Source organism: Monodelphis domestica, chromosome 3 (genome assembly GCF_027887165.1).
Source record: "Monodelphis domestica isolate mMonDom1 chromosome 3, mMonDom1.pri, whole genome shotgun sequence".
Taxonomy (NCBI): domain Eukaryota; kingdom Metazoa; phylum Chordata; class Mammalia; order Didelphimorphia; family Didelphidae; genus Monodelphis; species Monodelphis domestica.
In genome coordinates this window covers 317,023,913-317,047,793 of record NC_077229.1, presented here as the reverse complement: position 1 = coordinate 317,047,793, position 23,881 = coordinate 317,023,913, and the positions used below count along the sequence as shown (strand labels likewise).

The 23,881-nt window shown below is 36.6% G+C and overlaps 1 protein-coding gene across 4 annotated transcripts in view; it reads right to left on the bottom strand.

The window, feature by feature from the left end:
- The window catches only part of SGK3 (serum/glucocorticoid regulated kinase family member 3), a 151,125-nt gene that overhangs the window by 99,634 nt on the left and 27,610 nt on the right, over nt 1–23,881 (bottom strand). For 2 of the 4 annotated variants that reach the window (XM_007487026.2, XM_056823994.1), the window contains exon 1: nt 9,250–9,427. The exons of the other annotated variants lie outside the window; for them this stretch is intronic. The gene's annotated coding sequence lies outside the window, so the exon portion shown is untranslated. Of the gene's footprint in view, nt 1–9,249; nt 9,428–23,881 lie in introns of those variants that run through there. 4 annotated transcript variants of the gene reach the window in all.

The window sequence follows — 23,881 nt, the reverse complement described above, 5'->3', positions numbered from 1 at the left end:
ATTAGCTCCCTGTTTATCTTAGATTTTCATTCTGAATCAGCCCTTCTTATTCTGTCCTTTCTATTTCAAAGATCAAAAAAAAAAAATCCCAGACACCAAAAATTGGCAATTTTGTCTTCTTTTTGTCACCTATTATCATGCAGGTCCTATCCCTTTTGGGAAAACCCTTTTTTCTTCAATTCTTTTTAAAGTCCTTTTTTGCTATCCTTAACTTCATTAGATTCATTCTGTGCTCTAGTATTCCTAACACTATTTATACAGGACTGAATGCTCTTGCTTCTCAATTCAATATAGGTCTAAGAAGACATCAAAGATGCCTAGATATCTCCCCCCCCCCTCTTCAACAGAATTATTTGTTTCCCTTTGGGCCCTAAGGATTTCATTCAAGAGATTCCCAAATTTCTTGAGATAATGTACACTGTAAAATTTTAGTAACTGACCTCATTGAAATTTGTTCTTCTTAAAACTAGGGTGCATGTCAGAAATACCCAGCTTTTCTCTCTTTGATCATAGTTTTAAGACAACCTGCTCTCTTCCCCCAAGATTACCATTCCAATATCCAAAAGGGTGACAATCAGATGTAGAACAGAACGTCCTCTTGTTTCTGTAACTTTTTAAGGATGAAAATATCATTAAGGCATCTGTGACTACGGAAATGTGTGGAAAGGAAAACTGAAGCACGTTTTGGATTTTTATGCCACTCAGGTGGAACAAACAGCAGTTGGAATGTTAGAGAGAAGATATTGACAAGAATGACAGTTGGTGGGGGGAGGGGACTTGGAGAGTGACAGTTGGTCTCAGGGTTCTCTTTCCTGGCCCTCAGATTGGAAGGAGCCTCTCTCCCTGTATCAGGATAGAAATACCTCTATTTCTGATTTTCCCAACTGTGTGCTCTATCTGGATCCTTATCCCCTATACCTCTTCAATCCTCTATACAATTCCTTTAATTATTACAAATGTCAAAATGCTTCATGTGTGAAAGGAGGCTGGTGTTTGTACATCCTGGTATTAGAGGATTGTCCTAAAAAACAAATTAGATAATGTATAGAGCATTTTATAAACATTAGAATACTAGAAAAATAGCATTTTTGTTAGGTTCCAAAAAGTCCCCTAAATTCAGAAGAATAGAATACCAAAAATTTTCTGCTGAGTTGGAGTCAAAGAAAATTTACTTTTGCTGGTTATTTTTGCTTTGCATGAGGTAAATACTAATCATAGAGAAACATGACTCATGCTGAAAAACTGTTATGTTAACTAAGACTTATTTAATTGTTGTGCCTATCTTAAATAAAATGACTAAATGTATTGACCAAGTTAACTCAGAGATTAATTACTAACTAGGATCACTACTTGAGAATGAAACTATGATAATGAATGACAGAAACAAGGCAGAGCTTCCCAACTCTGCCTAATTGTTATTTATAAGTCTACCTTATCCTCCCAAGACATGCACATAGATTAAAATTTTTTTAAAACAAATTAGAATATTCAATCTCATTGCTAAAGAATGAAATGTTTTTATACCAATAAAATTAAAATATTTTAAAATATTGTTTTACCCTTATTTCATCCTTTTCATCCCTATTTTATCTAAGTTTTATAATGTCCACAATATACTAGTACAACATGTATCTACTTTATAAATAAACATACACATATTGAAGGTGCATGTGCTCAAAAGTATTACTGATAGGACTGTAGGATCAAAAATATTTAGAGATCATTGTATTTTACCACTTCTGATTCTATTAGAATGAAAAGTCTGGGTTCTTATAACTACTTTTTTTAAAAATCACATATACTTTATTAGCTCTTCCTTCCCTAATAGAAGAAACTTCATCCCCATCCATGATATCTTTAAGACGTCACCAAATACACACAACTAAATAGTCAAAATGCAAAATTTGACTCTGATATTTATACCACTTATGCAGTTACTTCACCTCTCTAGGACTGCCTCAGTTTCTTCATCTGTAAAAGGCAGAGGTTGGGCTAGATGACCCCTTTAGTCCCTTCCAGTTCTAGATCTATAAACCAGTACTTATTAAATCCTTACTTTATGTCTACCTTTATCATAGACACTGGGGATGTAAGGACAAAATTTGTATCCTTAGCTCCTAGCACAATATTTGGCCCATAGATGGCATTTAATAAACATTTAATGATTGATTAAATAGTCTTTACTTTCCAGAAACTTACATTTTACTGAGAGGGAAACTACTAATGACACAAGTAGACAAAATATGTACTGGGTGAATTGAGGGGGATGGGTAGCACTTAAGGGGCTGGGAAAGGCATCCTTTAAAAGGTAGGACTTCAGCTGAATTGTGAAGGAACTAGATTAGACAATCCAAAAGGTGCAAATATAGGAAGGAAAGCATTCAGGCATGGAAGACAGCTACAACAGAATGGAGGTGGGAAATGGAATGCTATGTACGTTGAAGTAGGTCAACTTTGCTGGATCAGCAAGTTCATAAGAGGAAGATGAAATCAATATTGAATCAGAAGCAGACAGGAAAGGACAGAGGATTTTAAATTTTATTCTACAGGCAACAGGGAGACAATTAAGTTCCTTGAAGAGAGGAGTGACCTGAACTTTAGGAATATCAATTTGGCATCTGGGTAGAGAAAAGATGGGGTATATAAGGATGATATTTGAAATTAAGTCTTCTTATATTAGTTTAGAGATAAGAAGTAGAGAAGCTGGCTTGAGAAAGAATTGGAGTTTCAAACAGCTGAGACAGTATCAGTTTTAAGTCTAACGGTTTTTCGGTGACAGTTGCTCTGTGTGTGTGGGAGTTGGTGTCTGGCAGTTGGCAGTCAGATTCTCTCTCTGAAGGCTTGGAGGAGGTAATATCTTTTTCTCTCTCTCACTGTCTGAGATAGAAGGAAAGAAGGGAAAGACCTGAAGGAGCCAAGTGTTTTCTTTTTCCAATTTGGGAAACACTATTGACTATCTATTGTGGTTTTTATAGACTGATTTAACTCTGAGAAGACCAAAGAAAAGCCTGGTCTTTGGTTTGGACTCTTGAGTGTGCTAAGGCTCAGAGTCCTAACTTGGTTCTTGTTGAGACTCAACCAGCTAGCCTTTGTTATTTTTATAACTTATAGATGAAGTTAAGAATTATAAGGATAAAAGTATTGGTTTATTTAGAATAGTAAAAATTTGGGTTAGTTAGATCAGGAAGTATCTGAGTAGCCTGTGGAAACAGGAGAAGCGGTTCCTTGTAGAACCAGAGTTTTATTTGGGTGGAGTTAGAATCCCTTAGAGTTTCTTTTTTTATCCTTATATTTTCAATATATTTTATTTTTTAATAACAAGAGTCTCTTTAGCATCCTTGCACCTGGCCCTGAGGAGTTCACTTATGAACTTCACGTCACTTATATAAACTGAAGATACTTTGTAAGCTCACAGTTTGTAAATAATAATCAATCCATTGTCTTGTTATTTTTACAGTCTGTCTTTTATTTTTACAGTTTGGAGGGTAAAGATCCATTAAAAGGAAGTTGAGAGGTGGTTTTATAAGTAAAGAGTTGGAGCTAGCTTCAAGAGATATTGATGAGGAAGAACCTAGCAACTACTTCCATATGGTAGGGAAAGAGGGAAGAGCTGGAGGATGGCTTCAAAGTTGGAGACCTCAACAGTTAGGAGAATGGTGCCTAGCACATAGCACACTTAATAAATTCCTGTTAATCTGACTAAACAAAAATAGGGAAGCTAGTTATTATCAATATGATGGATCCAGGACAATTCTGAGGGACTTATGATAAAGAATGCTATCCACCTCCAAAAACGAACTGTTGGGAAGTCAGAATGCAGATTAAAGTATACAATCTTTTAATTGTTTATTTGGGTTTATGTTTTGGGGTTCTGGTTTTATAAGATTACTCACTCACAAAAATGAAAAATATGGAAATGGATTTTGCTTGATAATACATGTTTAAACCAGACCAAATTGCCTATCAGCACCAGGAGGAGGAAGGGAAGGGAAGGGAGGGAGAGATAAGTTCAATCATATAACTTAGGAAAACTTGTATGGAAATTTATTACATGCAATTGGTTAAAAAAATGAAAATAAAAATAGAGAAGCTAGAGAAAAGGGTGAAATTTGAGGAAAAACTCTGATTTCAGTTTGTGACATGTTGAATTTGAGATGCAAGTGGGATGCTCAGCAGGACTGAGTTCCAGAGGGAAATAGGGAATACAGATTTGAGAACTATCTATAGTTCTGTCACAGAACTATTAAGTATACCATAACTGAACCCATGAAAGTTGAAAAGACTGAAAGTAGGGGGAAGAAAAGAGAGCCCAAGAGTCAGACACAGGATATACTTAAATGTAAAATGGAAGACAAGGATGATGAACACTCAAGACATGGGAAGATAAGAGGAAGAGAACAATGCCAGGAAAATCCAAGAAAAAAGTATCTAAGAATTATAAAGGACCATTTTTTCAAGAGTTAGAAAAGGGTCAAGAAGGATAACTGGGAAAAAGTCATTAGTTGTAGCAATTAAAGATGGTACCTGAAATTGCTGTTGCCAATGACAAGGGAAGGAATGGTTTCCGGGATTCAAGAACTGGGGAATTGGCAAGGGTGTAAGCAGTAAAAGGTACCAACAGTAGATATTTTTTCCCTAGGAGTTTGGCACTGAAGGGATGGCAGACTCAAGCAAAGAATTTTTTAAGGACAGGGGAGGCCCAGGCACCTTTGTAAGCAGCAAAAAAGAGTGGATAAGAAGAAATTGAAAATTATAAGAGAGGAGGGGATGGAATCAAGAATACTTGGCTAGAAGAAGAACCACCTTGTCTTCTAAGACTGAAACAAGAGAAAGGAACATAGGAAAAAAATATTGAAGAGGTCTTAATGCATGGAACTGGGGAAAAACTCCTGATGAATGGTCTCAATTTTCTCTGTAAAGTAAGAGTCAAAGTACTCTGCTGGAGCCAGATAAGGAATAGTTTAGATAGAAAGTCTATCAGGGAATAGTAATAGGATTGCCATTCATCAGTGAGGTTCCTCTGAGAATAGATGCCAAATCTGTAGAGAAGGCAAAAGATGAATGCAATCCATTGTGTAAAGTTTGGAAGGGAATGAGCACTGATAAGACAAGAGGAACAAAGAATTTTAGAGTAGAGGGCAGCATAAAGTTGAAATGGATAACTGTAATATCAAGACTGAGGCTAGAGCTAAGGGGCTCAGTGGACACAGGGCTGTAGAGTCAGAAAGACCAGAGTTCAAATCCGTCCTCACACTCACTAGCTGCGCAACCTTGCCTTAATTCACTGGAAAGGAAATGGCAAACTATTTCAACATCTTTGCCATGAAAATCCTAAATGGGGTCATAGGGTCCAATATTCCCAAACAACAGTATCAAGACTCTAAGACAGGTGAGAGGCAAAAGACAGGATAATGGATTGGGAAAGCAAGGAGGAGTGAAATGAAGACAAAAGTAGGTACACAGAGAATCATAGGTTCAGAACTGGAAGAAACATCTAGTTCAACCCCCTCATTTCACAAAGAGGAAAAATGAGTAGCAGAGCACTGATTTGCCTACTGTCACACAACTATTAACAGAGGCAGGATTTGTACCCAGGTGCTCCAAATCTTATTTTAATAAGCTTTAATAATCAGAACACACATACTATGCTTTTTAAATTGTAGCAATTTAGGAAAATAGTTTTCTTCTAACTTGGTCACTACAACAATATTTCTTCAGTTATAATTCAAGGTCCTCCCTTGTAAAATATTAAAGAACAAAAACCGAACATAGATAACCCAAATGATGACCAAATAGTTTCTAACATCATTTAATTTGTCAGGTGCTCATAATTCTCTACAAGGTATTAAAAAAGGTTCATAACCAAATCACTATGGTTCTATAAAGCTAGAAAAAAAGGTTTATCTTGTTCTCAAAGTAATTATTATGTGGCAATTTTTAGAGTTGTGATTTAAATCAGGTGTTGGAGAATAATTATGAATCATATAATTAAGTTAACAAGCAGGATGTGGTTGAGATGAAAATCATTCACAGCACTCTAAGACTGTCAATAATTAAAAACAGTATTATCTTTAAATTTAAGGGCAGATCAAAATCTTCTTTTACAAGATATTTGCTGCTAAAGACCAGTTTCTATAATTGTTTAGTGATTTAATCAGTCACATGTCTTAGGCATTCAGTTTTCTCTTCTGTAAAATTAGAAAACTAGGCTAGATTTCTAAAGTAGTAGCTACTACATCTGACAGGAGCACCAGACATTAGAAAGTGTTCAAGGGAATAGAGTAGGGGGGAAACTCTCAAATCAAATTAAAACTGTAAGCTCCTTAAGAACAGGAACTAAGATTTGCTTTTGTTTGTTTGATTTTTCTTTGTTTCTCCCCCACTTAAGGTATAAGTGCAGCATGTAGGTATTTAAAACTAACAAATGAAGATGTCTGTAAATAAAGACATTGTCCTTTTTGTCTTATTTTATTTTATTTTTCTCCTTACTTCCCCAGTTAAAATTTAAAAACCAATCTAAAGGAATGAGAGTCAAGAGGAAAAATCCAGAAAGATTTAGATTTTGAAAATCCGGGTTTACTCAGAAGCTTGTTTGAAGTTGGTGACAGAAACAGAAAGAAGGAAGGCTGTTTCCAATCAACCAGGGATGTTTCTTCACAACTCAATTCTGATCTAAAGACAAATCTAATAGAGAAATATCCTGTTTTTTTGTAACAAAAACATCTCTGAAATAGGTTGGCCTCTATATCTTACTGATCTAACACTATAAATCAATCTTCATGAATCCATTAAACAATTTTTTAAATCTGTTGTGATTTTCAACTTTAATGTGGAGTTGTAACCAATTGCTTACAATAGCAAAAACAAGGGCTTTTAACCTGGGCTTAGAGAACTTTGAAATATTTTGACACTGGTTCTCCTTATTAATCATATGTGTTCTACACATTTAAAAATGCTATTTAGCGATGGGATCCAGAGGCTTCTTCAGACTATCAAGAGGCTCATTGGCATAACTTTTAGAACTTCTGTTCCAGAAGCCCATTAGAAAGGTTTATAAAACCCCATATTTCTCTTAAAAGTTAGGATTCCAGGCTAGTAAGGGAGCATTTATTCCAGTCAACAAGACTCTTAGGAATTACCCAAATAATTCAAACAAATTCCATCCAATAAACATAAAAACACCTACTATGTACCATTATATTGAGCCCTGAATTATAAATATCTTAGATGATTCCTCAACACACACACACACACACACACACACACACACACACACACACACACACACACACACACACACACACCCTATAAGTATCTTGTATTTATATAGCTGTTTGCATGTTATCTCCCCATTAGAATTGAGCTCCTTATACTCCTAGGTTAGATGTTTTTTTGTTTTCCTTTTTCTGTATCTCAGGCCCAATGCCTGGCACATAGAAGGTGCTTAATAAATGCTTGCTGATCTTTTTGTGGGAGGCAAAGAATTGGATTCCCAGAGGGTGATCAAAAGGGAAAAGGCTAGACAAGTTAATGTATAAGAATGTGATGGAATTCTATCATACAGTAAGAAATGATAAAGGGGATGGTTTTGGAGAAACTTGGAAAGACATATGAAAAGAAGTGAAGCAAAGGGTGCAGAAGAAACCCAAGAACAATTCTTTCAATAGCAACAATAATGTAAAAGACCAACAACTTTGAAAAATGTAGGACCTTTGAACCACATATACCAACCACAATTCCTTGAGGACCCGTGATGAAACATGCTACTCATCTCCTGATAGTGATTAAAGACTCAAGAATGCAAATTCAGGCATTTTTTTTTTCGTGGGGGAACATGGCAGGTGCAGGAATTTGTTTTGCTTATCTATACAAGTCTGTAATGGGTTTTGGTTTTCTTCCTTTTTTTTTCTCAATGGACAAGGGGGGAGGAAAGTAGTATAGAGAGAAGGTAGCTCTTCATGAAAATTTGTAAAATTCTTGGTCAGCATACTCACAAAAACATATGTATTCTGCCAAGGTGACACTTCCAAAACAAGGATCCTTTATCCTATTAGACATACGTTTGTCTTTTTAAAGAGTTAAAGAGAAAATCTCTTCTACAGTCTGGAAATAATAGACAACAAAGTATAGCAAATTCTGCATATGTCTTTTTTTGCATTCCTGAATCACAAACTAAGAAAAGTATGTATGTCTTTGAAGGGCTGGAATGGATAAAATCCACAGTGTAAAGATCAGATTGTTGCTTTTATTCGTAGTATTATCATTACTTTCCCTTGATCTGGAAGGCAGAGAAGCCTTTTTTAAAGCATCTGTATAATATTATTTGCAAAATATATAGTATATAAATTTTTAAAGATATAAATGTGTATATAGTTATGTGTTTAAATTTATTTAATAGCTTATATACTGTATAATATATTGTAATGTTTGCCAAGTGATTTATGAATATATTTTCATTTTATAATCACTACCACCCTGGGAGGCAGGTGATAGGTATCATTTAACAGATGAGAATGAGGCAGAAAATGGGTGACATGTCCAAGTTCCAGGGTTTGAGGACAGGCTTGAATTTAGGACTTTTTGACTTTAGGTCCCAAAGATTTATCATTTTGCTACTTTAGCTGACTTGGGGATGAAAGGCTGGATATGGGACTGGGCACTGAATGATATATGTGGAGATAAATGTGACATAAAAAACAAAAGACGTTTCATTTTAAAACAAAAAGCTCTAAAGAAAAGATTTCTTGATCAAATCTAATTTTTTCTTCCATCAGGAGGGTATTCTGCATGTGAATTTACTGTAGAATCCGTGCTAATGGGTGCCCAGGGACACGCGCCAGAGCAGAGGACGCTCGTGCGGTTTCTCCAAGGGTTCCCAACCCTACTCACTCCTTCCCTCCCTCTCTCTCCTCCCCGGCGGAAGGTCGGGGCTGCAGACCCCGCCCTGGGCTCCCCCGGGATCCGTCCTCAGGGGAGTCTCGCACCTCTCCGCTCCGCAGCCCACAGCGGCGACGCCAAAGTTTGCGAGCACGGCGGAGGGCTTCCCAGGCAGCGCGACAGGACTGACACTCTCTGAACTATCCCTCTAGTCCGCTCCGCTGCGCAGCCCTCGGACAGCGGGCTGTCCTGTACAATCACCTGTAGCCTCGACCTGCCTAGACTCTTCTCGGAACTCCCTCCCTAGCCCCGCCTGTCGGGGAGGCTCAGAGGCTGCGCCCAGCCCTCTCGGGACAGGATCCAGACACGTACCTGCGGGCGCCTGAGGCAGCAGCGGCGCTTCCCACCCCAGTCCCAGGATAGCAGAAGCGTGGCGCCCAAGCGTAACCAGCCCAAGGCTGGCTGCGCAGCGCTCCGGCCGCGCGCCCTTCGCCCCCAGCAGCGCTCCAGCCAGCCACCCCATCCGAACGGGGTGGGGGCCCGAGGAGGGACACGCCCACCAACGCGCGGCCCTGGGCCAATCACTAAAGATTTTTGGTGCATGATCCACCCGCCCAGAGGGAGAGGCTTTATCTCCCCGCCTACTCTTTACCTCCCCTCCCCCAGCTTGCTACTTCCCCCGCAGCCCAGACCAGGAGAGGGGCCCCGGACAGGGTACAACCAGTAGGGCGACGGAGTAAATAAAGGGGCGGAGGGAGGGGGACAAGCGCTGGGGCAAAAGGAAGAGAGTCAAGAGGAAGTGGAAGCCTAAGCTTTAACTTAAAACTATGGGGAAAAAATCCTCATAAACAAATCTTATCATTTGGTTGTAATTGTTCATCAGTCTGTAAGCAAACGCTTTTAAAAAACCTACTGTGTGCTCAGGATCATGCTAAGTGCTTGGGGATGCAAAAAAAAAAAAAAGGCTAACGACTGTTCCTGCCCTCACGCAGTTAACAATCTAAAGGAGGAAGAGATGGCATAAAAAGAAGCTAAAAAAACCATTCACCCAATGCTTCAAGTTTCCATGTGCACCAATCAGAAGAAAGTGTAGAAAAGGGGACAGTTATTAGTAATAATTGAATATTATTATATATGATGATATATTACACTCTGTGATAAAATTCTGAATTTCAATTCAATAAACATTTATTAAGAGTCTATTATTTGGCAGACTCTGTATTGAACATTGGGGGATAAAAAAAAAAGAGAGAGGAAAAAGACATTTCCTGCCTTCAAAGAGCTCACAATCTGTCAGACAACACGAAATCAACTATATACAACATAAACTATATATGAGATAAGTAGGACATAATAAAGAGGAAAGTCCTGGAATCAAGAAAAGCTGGAGAAGAATTCCTGTAGAAGGAGGGATTTTCGTTGGGTCTTGAAGTCATATATATTTAGTAATAACAGTAGCTAACATTTATATAGTGCTTTAAAGTTTGCAAACAGTCCAGAAGAGGAATCATTGGTTTTGCAGACTTTTTGCCACCATTGACCCTCATTTTCAGCTTTTAAAAATACTTTTCTTCCTTGCTTCATTCAAAATAATGATATTTTTCATGCTTAATACAGTCATATAAGTGATGCAGTGGGACTTTCCTCACCCTAATTCAGGTAAATTCTCTGTAAACTTAACCAGACCACAAACAGGAAGATAAAAAAAAAGTTCCTGGGTAAATAATTCATTGAGTCTCTTCACTTTTCACTTTAAAAGATATCCTATAATACCATAAGTGCTCTAGGGCAATTTTAGGACATTCTTACAATTTACTATACCTATAAACAATTGGCCCATTATAAATTCAGTTTGAAGTCTCTAGTAATAGTAGAATCCCACCTAATAGACCCATCAGTGAACTTTCTCTTTTACTTTAGGGGAGCTCCCCAATTCTTTGAAGTTTTGGCTGAAACCATCTCTCAAAACTCTAACCACAAAACCTATAGAAGAAAGTGATGAGAAGATCATAGAAATATCACAGTATACTGGAAAGAGCAATGAACTGAGACCTGGGACTTAAGGAAAGCATAATAGAAAGTACACTCAAAGGCCATTTAGCCCAACCCATTCTTGAACAAAATTCTCTACATTCAGCCTATGTTTTGAAGAACTTTAATAATTTTTTATAAAAGACCTTTAGGGAGGGGGAATCCACTACCTTCCAAAGCAGGCCATACCACATATGGACAGCTCTAATTTTTAGGACGCTTTATCTTTCAGACCCTTTCAACTTCCATCCTTTGCTCTCGGTTCTGCTCTCTGTTGCCAGGCAAAACAAGTCCAATCCCTCTTTCCCAGGACTGCTCTTCAAAAATCTCAAGAGAAAGGCAGAGGACTGCCTAAACCTATCCTTACTCCTAACTAGTATGCCCTTGGGTACCATTTGGGCCTCAGTTTTCTCCTATTTAAATAAGGAATTGGGTTACATCAGACTCTCCAAAGCCATAATGGGCCAATAACACTTCCTGAGGGCTCCTAAATCATATTAAAATGAAATTGGGAAATATTTAGCAAAATAAATTAAAATACAATAAAACATAGATAATATTACATTTTAAAACTAAGGCAGTATGCAGCCCACAGGGATCTGTATGTACAATTTGGTGGTCCATTTCTATTTGAGTTTGTAAACAGTGGTTTAGATAATAAGGTACCTTCCAGACAAGTCTTCTGACTTCTACCACTTGAGAGATGAGTGAGCTCGGACAAACAAATCACTTAATGTCTTACCTTCAGTTTCCTCCTCAACAAAACAACAAACATCCACTTGCTGTACCAATGTTATAGAAATGTTATTGTAAGGTTCAATTTATAGTGTATGTAAAAGCAAGTTATAGCTGTCTAGTGCTTCATGAAGAAAAGTATTATTTTTATTAAATGGACACATCTATTATTATTATTAAATAGACATCTGTCATTTTAGGGAATGGATGCCATGAAAATGTGCATATAAATAAAAAATGAATTTCTGTAACATAAATTGATGTTGTCTTCTTCCCCTTCTCATTGTAAAACTGAAGCTGTGGTTGTTTTGGTTGGGCATTCTTTTTTTTTGAGAGGGAGAAGGAAATTTGACCCTAGTATGCAATTTGTTTTAAAAAAGGCACTTTAAATTTGTGTAATATTTATCTGTTTACAAAACATGTTCACATGCTTTTTTTTCACTTGATCCTCACAAGTCTACAAAATTAGAAAAACAATTACTATCTTGATTTTGCAAAAAGCTTTAATAATTTGTAACAGAAAAATTACAACAGGGACTACAATAGAAGTCTTCTAGGTTCTAATTTAATTTAAAAACATGTGAAAGGGAAATGGCAATGTTCTGGCAATTAATCAAACTGCAAACATTTATTAAGCATTTGCATTGGACCAGATTCTGTGCTAAGCATTGAAGATTCAAAGAAAAAGTAAAAAACAGTCCCTAACCTCAAGGACCTAACATTCTAATGCTAAAATATGGATACTGAAAATAAATTGAGGAGAGCCAGGTCTAGGAACAGGAGGTACTGGGTTCAAATGTGACCTTGGAGACTTCATAGCTGTGTGATCAAGTTACTTAACCCCCATTGCTTAGGCCTTACTGCTCTTCTGTGTGAATTGGTTCCAAAATGGAAGATAGGAAGGAAGGAAGGAAGGAAGGAAGGAAGGAAGGAAGGAAGGAAGGAAGGAAGGAAGGAAGGAAGGAAGGAAGGAAGGAAGGAAGGAAGGAAGGAAGGAAGGAAGGAAGGAAAGAAGGAAGGAAGGAAGGAAGGAAGGAAGGAAGGAAGGAAGGAAGGAAAGAAAGAAAAAAGAAAGAAAGAAAGAAAGAAAGAAAGAAAGAAAGAAAGAAAGAAAGAAAGAAAGAAAGAAAGAAAGAAAGAAAGAAAGAAAGAAAGAAAGAAAGAAAGAAAGAAAGAAAGAAAGAAAGAAAGAAAGAAAAAGAAAGCAGCAAATTACAGGAGCAAAGAAGAAATTAACTTTTCAACCTATGGCTAGGGGAAAAGTTCATGATTGAACATGAGATAGAGCAAATCAGAGAAGGTTAAATGAATACTTCAGATTACATGGAATTAAAAAATATTTTGCCCCCCCAAAACCCCCAAACAAGGCAGCCTTTGAATTTTATAATGCCATAAAGATGAATATGGCATGCTAAGTAATTTTAGAGGGGCAGCTAGGTAGAGTGCTGGGTCTGGAGTCAGGAAGACATCTTTTTTAATTCAAAGCTGCTTCAGACATTTACTAGCTGTGTGACCCTGGGCAAGTCATTTAACCCTGTTTGTCTCTGTTTTCCTCATGTATAAAATCAGGTAAACAAGGAAATGGCAAGCTAGTGTCTCTGCCAAGAAAACCCCAAATGGAGTCAGGAAGAGTCAAACATGACTGAAAACAACTGAACAACAAAAGTAATTTTTTATCCCCAGCTAATCTTACTCAAATTAGAATAGTACCTATTAAAGTTACATTAATGTACACTTTAAGAGTACAAGTGTAAACATATCATATTTGTCTAACGTATTAAGGGCTTTGAGAACTTGCCATTATGTTTTTGTAAAACAATGAACTACAACGTCACAATCTTTTTACTTTGGGTAACAGGGTTCAGCATTTATATGTTGGTTCATAACAATGTCTTTCTCAATATTTGACTTTCGGTTCAGTTATCTAATTTTAAAACATTTCAGCTCTTTGTAATCAGGATAGTTGGTATAATTTATAATGCTAGTTATTCAGGTAGAATTTGCAATGTATGAAGTCCTCTCCTTCCACAGAGTAATAATTATATATAGATGATATTTTATCACAAAGGGGAGGAGAAGGAAAAGAAAAGGAGCCGTTCTTTTGATTTTAAATTATTTAACTTAAGCATATAAAAATACTTAAATTCCAATCTTGGTGATTTAGATCATTCAAAGGTCTCTAAAAACATTAATAATAAACATTTACTGATTATTTTCTATATCTATACACTGTTTTTGAGGGGAACAACATGAGAATAGTAACAGAAACATAAAACTGAGAGTCAAGAGATTTGAGTTCTAGTTCCAGCTCTGCCACTGAACAGCAATTAATTTAATTTTCTGTGTCTTACTTTCAGCTAGAAGGAGAATTACACTTTTGAAATGGTTAATAGTACAGAATCAAGTTGATTCTGTTTTGTGCCTTCTCATTGTACTGACTTGTTAACTGATATATGGTATTTAATATTAGAATTTCCTTAAAATAAGGTCATATATCCCTGTGGATTAGAAATACAGGATATTAACACATTCTTTACAATTTACAAATTTAAATGGAGAAATTCAAGAAGTGAAAAGCAAACATATAATTGTCATTTAAGTTCACTTTACAGATGAAGAAACTAAGGCTCAGGATACTTATTGACTGACTCTAGGTAAGTTGTTTAAATTCTGTTTGCTTCAGTTTCCTCAACTGTAAAATGGGGATGATAGCAACATTTACCTTTTTAGGGCTATTCTGAAGACTAAAGAAGATTGCAAAGAGCCTAGCATAGTGCCTGACTGCTAACAAGCACCATATAAATGCCTATTTTCTTCTTCTTCCCAAAAGCATGATTCAGACCACAGCTTCTTCTGACTCCAAACAAATACAATGTTATTTCTACTACATGGCAACTCTGTTGCTAAGAACAATGGGTAGCCCATGCATCACTAGTGAAAAGAAAAGATGTCTCAGAAGATAAAGGGTAGTGCTTGCTAAATTAGGATGTTAATCAAATTGGGAAATATAGGAAATAAATCTGACTGATCTTTGTTGTCTAATTTATATTAAAGAATTAATGAACTGATCATATTGAAGATGGCCTGATAAGGCTAGTGTCATACAGCAGAAAAAAAAACAACCAAAAAAAAAACCCAAAAAAACATTGGTTATGTGGTTAGAAAACTTGGATTCAAACTCTATCTCTGACACTACCTGTGTGACTAGATGGTCTTTGAGGTCACTTTTTAGCTCTAAACCTATATTCCCAAGACTTTCTGACAGTAAAGCATTATTCTGATATTTTCTTAAATTGCTAGTGGGCATCAGAATAAAATAAGAGACTCTGGCCTCTTTACCAGGGTTTTTGTGAGAATCAAATGAAATAATCATTGTAAAATGCTTAGCATAAAACCTAGCACATAGTGCAAGTGGCATGTAAGTCTTAATTATTATTAAAACTGAGTTACAGACTTAGTTAACTAAAAAACCTATAAATTCTCACAATAACAGACAACCACTAATATCAAAGTTTAATCATATAATCTTTTGTATAGTTGAGGCAATTATCAATCAATATATACTGAGGGATTCTAAGCCCTTATTTTCCATCTTAAAATAAATGTTGTATATTGGTTCCAAGGCAGAGGGGTGGTAAAGGCTAAGCAATGGGTGTTAAGTGACTCTGAGGCCACAGGACTTCCCATCTCTAGACCTGGCTCTCAATCCATTGAGCTACCTAACTGCTCCCTCAATATATGTTTATTAATTATCTGCTATGAGTAAGGAGCTATATAAAAAAAAAAACAACTAAAGAAGATGCAGAGGGGTATCAGGTACGGATTTCTGTCTTTGAAAGTTAAAATCTTGGCATTGAGGTGACACAGGGGATAGAGCAAAGAGTCTAGAGTCAAGAAGAAATGAGTTTAAATTCAACCTCAAATACTTATTAACTTGATAACCATGATCAAATCATTTAGCCTCTTTGCCTTAATTTCCTCATCTGTAAAATGGAGATTATAATAGCCTCTTACCTCCCAAAGTTATTATGAGGATCAAATGAGATAGCAATTATAAAGCATTTAGTTTAGTAGCTGGCACATAGTAATTGATATATGAATGTTATCTTTTATTATTATTATTATCATCTAGTATAATATAGAGTACACAAAAATGGGGAAAATAAATTGTCAAGACAATAAATAGAAACAGAATCCAAAAGAATATGATTCCATTGGGTTAGAATGATCAGAGAAGGCTTCATGAAGAAAGTAAGATCTCAACTTGACTTCGAACAATGAGCATGATTTTGATGAGTTTGAGGTTGGCAGGAGATCATTTCAGAACTGTGATGTTAGCAATTGTTTAGTACAAACTATTCATTAAAAAAAATAATTTTACTGATAGCTTTTGCTTTTATATCACTTTTCTTGCCAAATATATTCCTCCCTCCTCCTCCTCGAAAGCCATCCTCAGCAAGAAGGAATATACCCCCAGAAAGAGTGGGAAAATGGTTTAACAAAACTACCCAATACATCAATCTAGTTTGATAGGACTTCACAAAGTTCTCCCACCATGGTCCCCAGTTCTGTGCAAACAACAGTAAGAAGAGCACTTTCTCACATTTTTGTGGATCATTACAATTGGTAGGTCATTATAATTACTTGGCATTCCCTAGTTATTGCTGTTGTTACTTTCTTCATTTTTATTGTGTATATGTTGTCTTCTTGGTTCTAGTTACTTCACATGGCATCTGTTCACATTAGTTTCCCCATGCTTCTCTCTCAGATTGCTTCATGTCTGCCTTTGTTTCTCTAGTACCTAATACAGTACCTGGGCACACAGCAGAAGTTTAACAAATGTTTTCCTAATGTCCAATTGATTTCAATTCTTTTTTTTTTTTTGAGGGACTGTGATTTCATTGGTACAATGAACTCTCAGAGAGAAAACTCCCTCTACCAATGAAGATAAACAACTGCTCTGAAACTTCCAGTTTGATTTCTTATGGTACAATATTCTATTACATTCACATGCAAGAGTTTAAGTTATTCCCAAGTTGATGAACATCTACTTTGTTTCCAGTTCTTTCTGTTGCTATAAATATCTTGGTGTATATTAGATACACACACACACATACACACGCACGCACACACACATATATATGACCTTCTTGGAATAATTGTCCAACAGTGGAATCTTTAGATCAAAGGATAGGAAAATTTTAGTCACTTCCTCAGCACAATTCCAAATTGCTTTCCAGAATAGCTGGACCAATTAAGAGCTCCAACATTGCATTAATGAGCTAGTCCTTATACAACCCTTTAACAACAGCCATTTCCATCTTTTGTCTTTACAAACTTTGCTGGGAATGAGGTAAAACCTTAAGGTTGTTTTGATTTGAATTTCTTTTATTATTAATGCTTTGGGAACATTTTTCATATGGTTGTTAATAATTTTCAATCCTTTTCATAAATGACTGATCATATCTTTTGGCCAGTTTTCCCCTGGGGAAGAGTTCTTGATTTTATATATGTGTTATTTCCTTACATATTTTGGTTATCAGAAATATTTCTAGTTTTCTCATCTTAGAGTTGGGAAAACACATCTCTCTGATTTATATTCTGGGTTTGCTTTTCGCTTCACAAAATTAAATCTCATAAATAAAAAAAAGTGTGCTGCTAAATATGAAGCTGGATGAATCAGTGAAGGGACATTTTACTCACACTGATATTTTCCCCCTAGAATTACATGAATTCCAGATACAATTTGACTTGAGCAGCTTAAATTTATTTAAATAGGCAATATTTATAATCCTAACTGCCAGCATGAGAGCGTAGTGCTGAGATGATGGTAAGAGTCTTACTATGTGCTGTGTTAAATTCAGAGAGAGAAAGAATGTGGGGAAATCTAGAATATAAAATTATTTGCTTTAATTCAGTGAAAGGAATAATCCCATCATTTGTGGAAAGGTAGAAATTACTTTTAGTTTTTGTCCTGTTCAGCCATAATACAGATTTTAAAAGTATAGCAACATTTATTTTCACTTAGTAATAATGGGAAAAAAAATCTGTATTGTAGTTTTCAACCCTAGAATTATAATGCTAAAATTTGCTTCAGGTAAGTCCTCAAGCAAGTAACAAGAATTTGTTGAATTCCAACATATAGGATTAAGTGCATAAAACTGGGCAGCTAGGTATTGTAGTGGGTAGAGCACTGTATCTGGAATTAGGAAAACTTGAGTTCAAATCCTGGTCTCAGACACTTCCTTTGTGATCCTAAGCAAGTCACTTAACCCTGTTTGCCTCAGTTTCCTCATCTGTAAAATAATCTAGAGAGGGAAATGGCAAACTACTCTAGTACCTTTGCAAAGAAAACCCCAATATTGCAAGTTGGACACGACTGAAGTAACTGAACAATGACAACAAGCAGTCATAAAAGCAATATTACCATTGCTATACACAAAATGTTTACAATCTAAATTTTAAAATAAGACATGAGGAATTGTATAAGTTAGGGGGCCTGGGTTCAAATCCTGTTTATGATTTTTTGGGGGGCAAGTCACTAAAAATTCCTTGGGCATCAGTTTCTTCTTTTGTAAAATGGTCTCTGAATATATATATATATATATATATATATATATATATATATATATATATATACGTAGTCATAGCAGGAGAAGGCTATTCAACAAGGATAGGCATTCCAACCCTCTTGAGTTGTTTCAGCTAGGCAGTTCACCAGCCAGGCATTTGATTGCTACTCTAGCTTCTCCTGGCTACTATGTAATCAGGTTATGAGAAAGTGATGTCAATTGTCTAAGTTCTAGGTCCTCTGAGTCAAAAAAAAAACACAACAAAAAACGTATTTAGGAGAATGTCTCAATATCCTTTAGGTAAAAATGAGCCAAAATTATATGAGGGGAAGGGTTAAGATATTGCTACTACCAAACCTGGATACCTTAGGGAGCAAACCTGAACCTGTGACTTACAAGAGCTGGTCCGATGGGAGAAGCAGCTGAAGCCTTTCAAGAGAAGAAAGTACACTGGTTCCAGAGCAGAGAGTGGAGGGGCTTCTAAATTAACTGGGTTCTGTACCAACAACCAGGTTTGAAGAAGCCACGAGGAAGCTGCTGTAGCCATGAGATATTCAGTGCTAAGATCCAAGTTTGAAACTGGGTAAATGGAACAGGATGTACATTGGGACTGGAGGTTATATTGCTGAACTTCATCACTCAATCTACAATCTCATCAATGATTCCTGCAATTTTACATTCTCTAAATAAATAAATAAACCAACCAACCAACAAATATAAATATAATTCAGATAAATAAATCTAATATAAAAATAAATCTAAATATAATTCATAAAAAATCCTTCTCTGATCTTCTTTCTCTGTCTCTGTCTTTCTGTTTCTTCCTCTCTTTCCCTGCAAAGCTGCTATACCTTCTCCCTGAATTTCCATTTCTTAGGAATATTTCTTTCAGTTTATTTTGTCTTTTAAATATAACAAACATAGTTAACTATTGCATTGCCAGTCTCTGTGTATCCTTGAACAAATGCCTCCAAAATTATCATAAGAATATGTCCAAAGAGACAGAAATAGATTTATAGTTCCAGTACTTAGCCAGAATAATTACTCTGGTTGGGGTGCTCAAGCTGTACATATAGTTAGTGGTTCATGTGTACAATTCCTAAGGGCAAAGAGAAAAATTTAAGACTCAAGTCTTTCTAGGCGAATGAGTTGGCAGTTTGGCTAGGGGAGGCTCTGACTTGCTGGCTAGTACCAGGAAGCAAGGAGGCTTGGCTACTATCCTGGGCCAGTATGAAAGGAAAATCCCTCTCCAGGAGAAGAGGAGCCAAGGGAGTGGCTTTACAGAAAATCATACCTAGGGGAAAAAGTTGAGGGAGTTGACTAAGAAGGATTATTGCCTCTCACTCAGGAGTTGAAGCAAATAAGGAGTGACTACCTTGCTCCCTTGGCACAGTATAATACCATTCCTCCAGGCTAGTCTGTGATTCCATCAATGTAGGTAATCTAGGTCATACCCCTATGCAACCTAGTGATTCTGATGTAAGTTATCATCCAAAACCCATTCCCTATTCCCATTGCCCAATTCCTTAGTCCCACCCACTTCAACCTTTCCACTCTAAAGTTCAAACTAAACACACCTAGTCCTTCCATTGTGTCCTCTGAAATGCCTAAACAAATTTCCCCTTTCTTCTAAATTTTTTCCTCTCCCATTCCTTCCATCCTCTAACTACCACTTGGGCTCCTTTATATCTATCTGATGATACATCCTCCCTGGAAAGTCTTTCCAGTACTGCTGCACCTTTACTAATTTAGCTCACCAGTTGAGGCAGGGGAGTTAGAATACCCTTCGATCTTCATTGCCACTTCCAGGTTCTCTCCCTACCTCCAGTCAGTCACCTTTCCTCCTTTGAGGTTCATCTCTACCACCCAATCAAAATCCAGGTGGTTAGAATCTATGGGTCTTCAGCTTCTCTTTTCTTTTTCAAAGAGTTTGGGACATCTTTTACAATTTTTCTCTCCTCTTTAATTACTGTCTTCACACTAGGGGACTTAAATATACATGTTAACTCTCCATTAAAAACCCTAACCACTTAGTTCCTTTATGAACTCACTTTCCATGATTTATTCCTCCATCTCAGCTCAGCCACACACAAAGATGGTCATACTTTTTATCTTGCTTCCACCTACAAATGCACTATCTCTACTCCATATTCAATAATTCAGAAAAAATCCTTATTTGACCATAATCTATCTACTGATGTTCCACCTTTTTCTCTGTCTTCCCTTACCAAACTATGGTCTTCATCCATGCCATGGTCTTCAATTTTTTGACCCCTTAATTCTCTCCCTGACCAGTTCCCCTGCATTAACTACTCCCTTCTTTTTTTCCCATCTTGATCCCTTAGTGAATGAATTCAACTATACTTTGTCCTCTTCTTTTGAATCTCTAACCCCATTACTTTGCTGATTGTGCTTCAGCCTTTGATCATTCTCACCATCCACTGTCTTTGCTCCTACATATATGCTACTGTGGCGAAAAATTATACAACTGTTCTGACTGGATCTGCTACAAATTTATGCTACACAACTTCAATGAGGCCCTGGCTGTAAAATGGGGATAATAATAGCACCTGTCTACTAGGACTATTATGAAGATCAAATAATATATTTGTAAAAAGTGCTTAGTTGAGTGCCTGACACATAGTAGACTCTTAATAAAAGCTAATTCCCTTTTCTTTTCTGTGAATGAAATGCTCCATCTCTTTTCTGTCGATATTAAAAACAACTTACATTTAATACCATGCTTTAAAGGCTACAAGATTTTTTCCCCTCACAATACTATGAGGCAGGTGGTACAAGTGTACTGCTAGATAAGATATAGTATATAGAGGGCTAGGCCTGAGGTCAGCAAAAACCTGAGTTCAAAGCCTTCCTCAGACAAGAGAATTATGACTCCGGACAAGTCACTTAACCTCCCTGTCTCAGTTTCCCAGCCTTCAAAGTGAAGCTAATATAATATAATATAATATAATATAATATAATATAATATAATATAATATAATATAATATAATATAATATAATATAATATAACATAACATATGATATGATATGATATAATGTAACGTAACATAACGTAACGTAACGTAACGTAATGTAACGTAATGTAACATAATGTAATGTAATATAATACTATAATATAATGTAATATAATAATAATAACCTACCTCATACAGTTATCATGAGGGCCAACTACATAAATCTTAGTCCTTAGCATTATCATCTTCAAATTTAGAATAGGGTTGAGTGTTTGGTCTATGATTATGCAGTCATTAAAACTGATAAAGCATTCTTAAGCACTCACTATATACCTGGCATTGTGTTAAGCACCGGATACAAATTGAATGATGCAAAAAATGAATGATACTCTCTGCCCTCAAACGGCTCACATTCTAATGGAGGAAGATAACACATAAATGGGAACAGAAAAAGGGGATGGTTGTGACAGGCAAGGTACCTACACAAGAACAAGGTAAAGAAGTATGTAGTCTAAAAAGTCCTGAGATGGGCTAGGTTTGAAGCATATATGATTAGAATACAAGAATGCAAAACTGGTATGGTTGTTGTGGGTGCTTTCACAAATGGAGGCTCCAGGGAGGAACCAATCAGAGAAAGCAACTATAGGGATGCTGGTCTTGTCAAGGAGGACTCTTGGAACAGAGGTGGAGAACTTTTTGAAGGTGGAGAGTGTTAAGTATCAGGACCCAACGAAACCCAGATTTATTGACTCAAAGTCTGATACTCCCTGTATCACGATGCATTTTTTCCATAGGTATTTTTTCAATATCCAATTAGATACTTGCTGTTTTGTTTCTTTATTCTCTACTCTGATAATCTTTTGCTCTGTACTTTTAAAGCAGAGAAAGAGAAAATAAGTAACAAAAACAAAAAAATTGTCTTATATATGGCTTGTAGGGATTTTGAGGGGAAGGGAAAGGAAAAGTAAGGTAAACCAGACCTTTGATTTCCTAAAGAAAAGCCCTTAAGTCAATGCAGACCATTGCCTGCTCTGTAGCCAATAGTACTGGAGAATCACCTAGGGCAGAGTATTTTTCTGCCTAGGATTATATGCCTTCAGTATGTATCAAGGCCGGAAGACCCAGTGAGGTCTTCAGGACTTCCTAATCTAGGCTCTATTCACTAAATCATGCTACCATTCCTTAGGAGAGTGGGAAATGACTAGTTGCCAGCTATTCTGGTTAACTAAAAGTTAACTGGCTTGCTTAAGAGAATTGCTTCAGGGGTGGAGCCCAAGTGATGAAATGATTTTTTAAAAATTATGGATGGAAACTGTCTTTGTAATTACTTCATGTGTAAGGTACTGGAGTTTAGTAGGGAAAACTGTTTCCAACTTCCCCAGGGGCATTTCATCATGAGCTGCCACTGTAGGAACTGCAGCAACTAGTCCTAAAGGTTACATTGTGCCCATATTTCCAGCAACTTCTCTTTTAGTTCCAAAACACTGGATGAGGACATCAGCATAGCAGAGACTCAAACCACCCTTTCCTTTAACTACTCAGTCATCAGGAGCTTTTTCTGAATGTTTCTAATTGATGAACTTGCTGCTATTTCTCCAAAAGGAGGTTCATATCCTTTAGACAGTCTGTACCCTGAGCCTGGAACATACTTTCCCCTAAGCAACTTGACCTCTTAGAATCCCTGTGTTGTTGTGTCATTTCCAACTCTTTCTCTCCCCATTTGGGGTTTTCTTGGCAAAGGTGCCGAAGTGGTTTGCCATTCCTTCTCCAGCTCATTTTACATTTGAAGAAATGGAGGCAAAGAGGGTTATACAGGGTAACACCACTAGTAAATGTCTGAAGCTAGATTTGAATTCATGAAGCTCATTTTTCTGATTTTAAGTCAGCATTCTATCCATTGTTTTACCTAGCTACCCTCTTTTTTTAATTTTCAATTTTTTAAACTGTTAAAAAATTTTTCAATTACATGAAGAAATATTTTTTGACAATTTTTTCTTTAAACCCTTACTTTCCATCTTAGAATCAATACCGGGTATTGGTTCCAAGGCAGAAGAGTGGTAAGGACTAGGCAATAGGGTTTAAGTGACTTGATTTGAACCCAGGATCTCCCTTCTCTGGGTCTGGCTCTCAATCCATTGAGCCACCTAGCTGTCCCCTCTGACATTTTTCAATTCAGATTCTTCCCCACCTCCTCCCACATTCTCAAGGCAATAAATATGTCAGAAATAGGATATACCAATGCTTTCATGCGATATATATTTCCATATTCCCCATGTTGTGACAGAAGACACATATCACACATACATTAAAAAAAACTTATCAAGGTAATAAAATGAGAGTTAGCATAATTTGATCTGCAATCAGATTCAAACAGCTCCTTCTTTGGTTGTTTATCATTTGTACATCATTTTACATCACTTCTGTTACTGCATACACTGTTCTCATGTTTCTGAAAACATCACTTTGCATCAGTTCATAGAAGTCTTTCCAAGTTTTTCTGAATTCATCTAGTCATCATTTCTTATGGTCCAATAGTATTCCTTTATAACCATATAGCTTATTCAGCCATTCCCTAAAGAAGGGATACCCTTGGCTACCTTCTTAGAATCTCTACTTTCTTTCAAAGCTCAGTTCAAATCATCTGCCACATAAGACTCTTCCAAGCTGGTGTCTTCCCTCCAAATTATCTT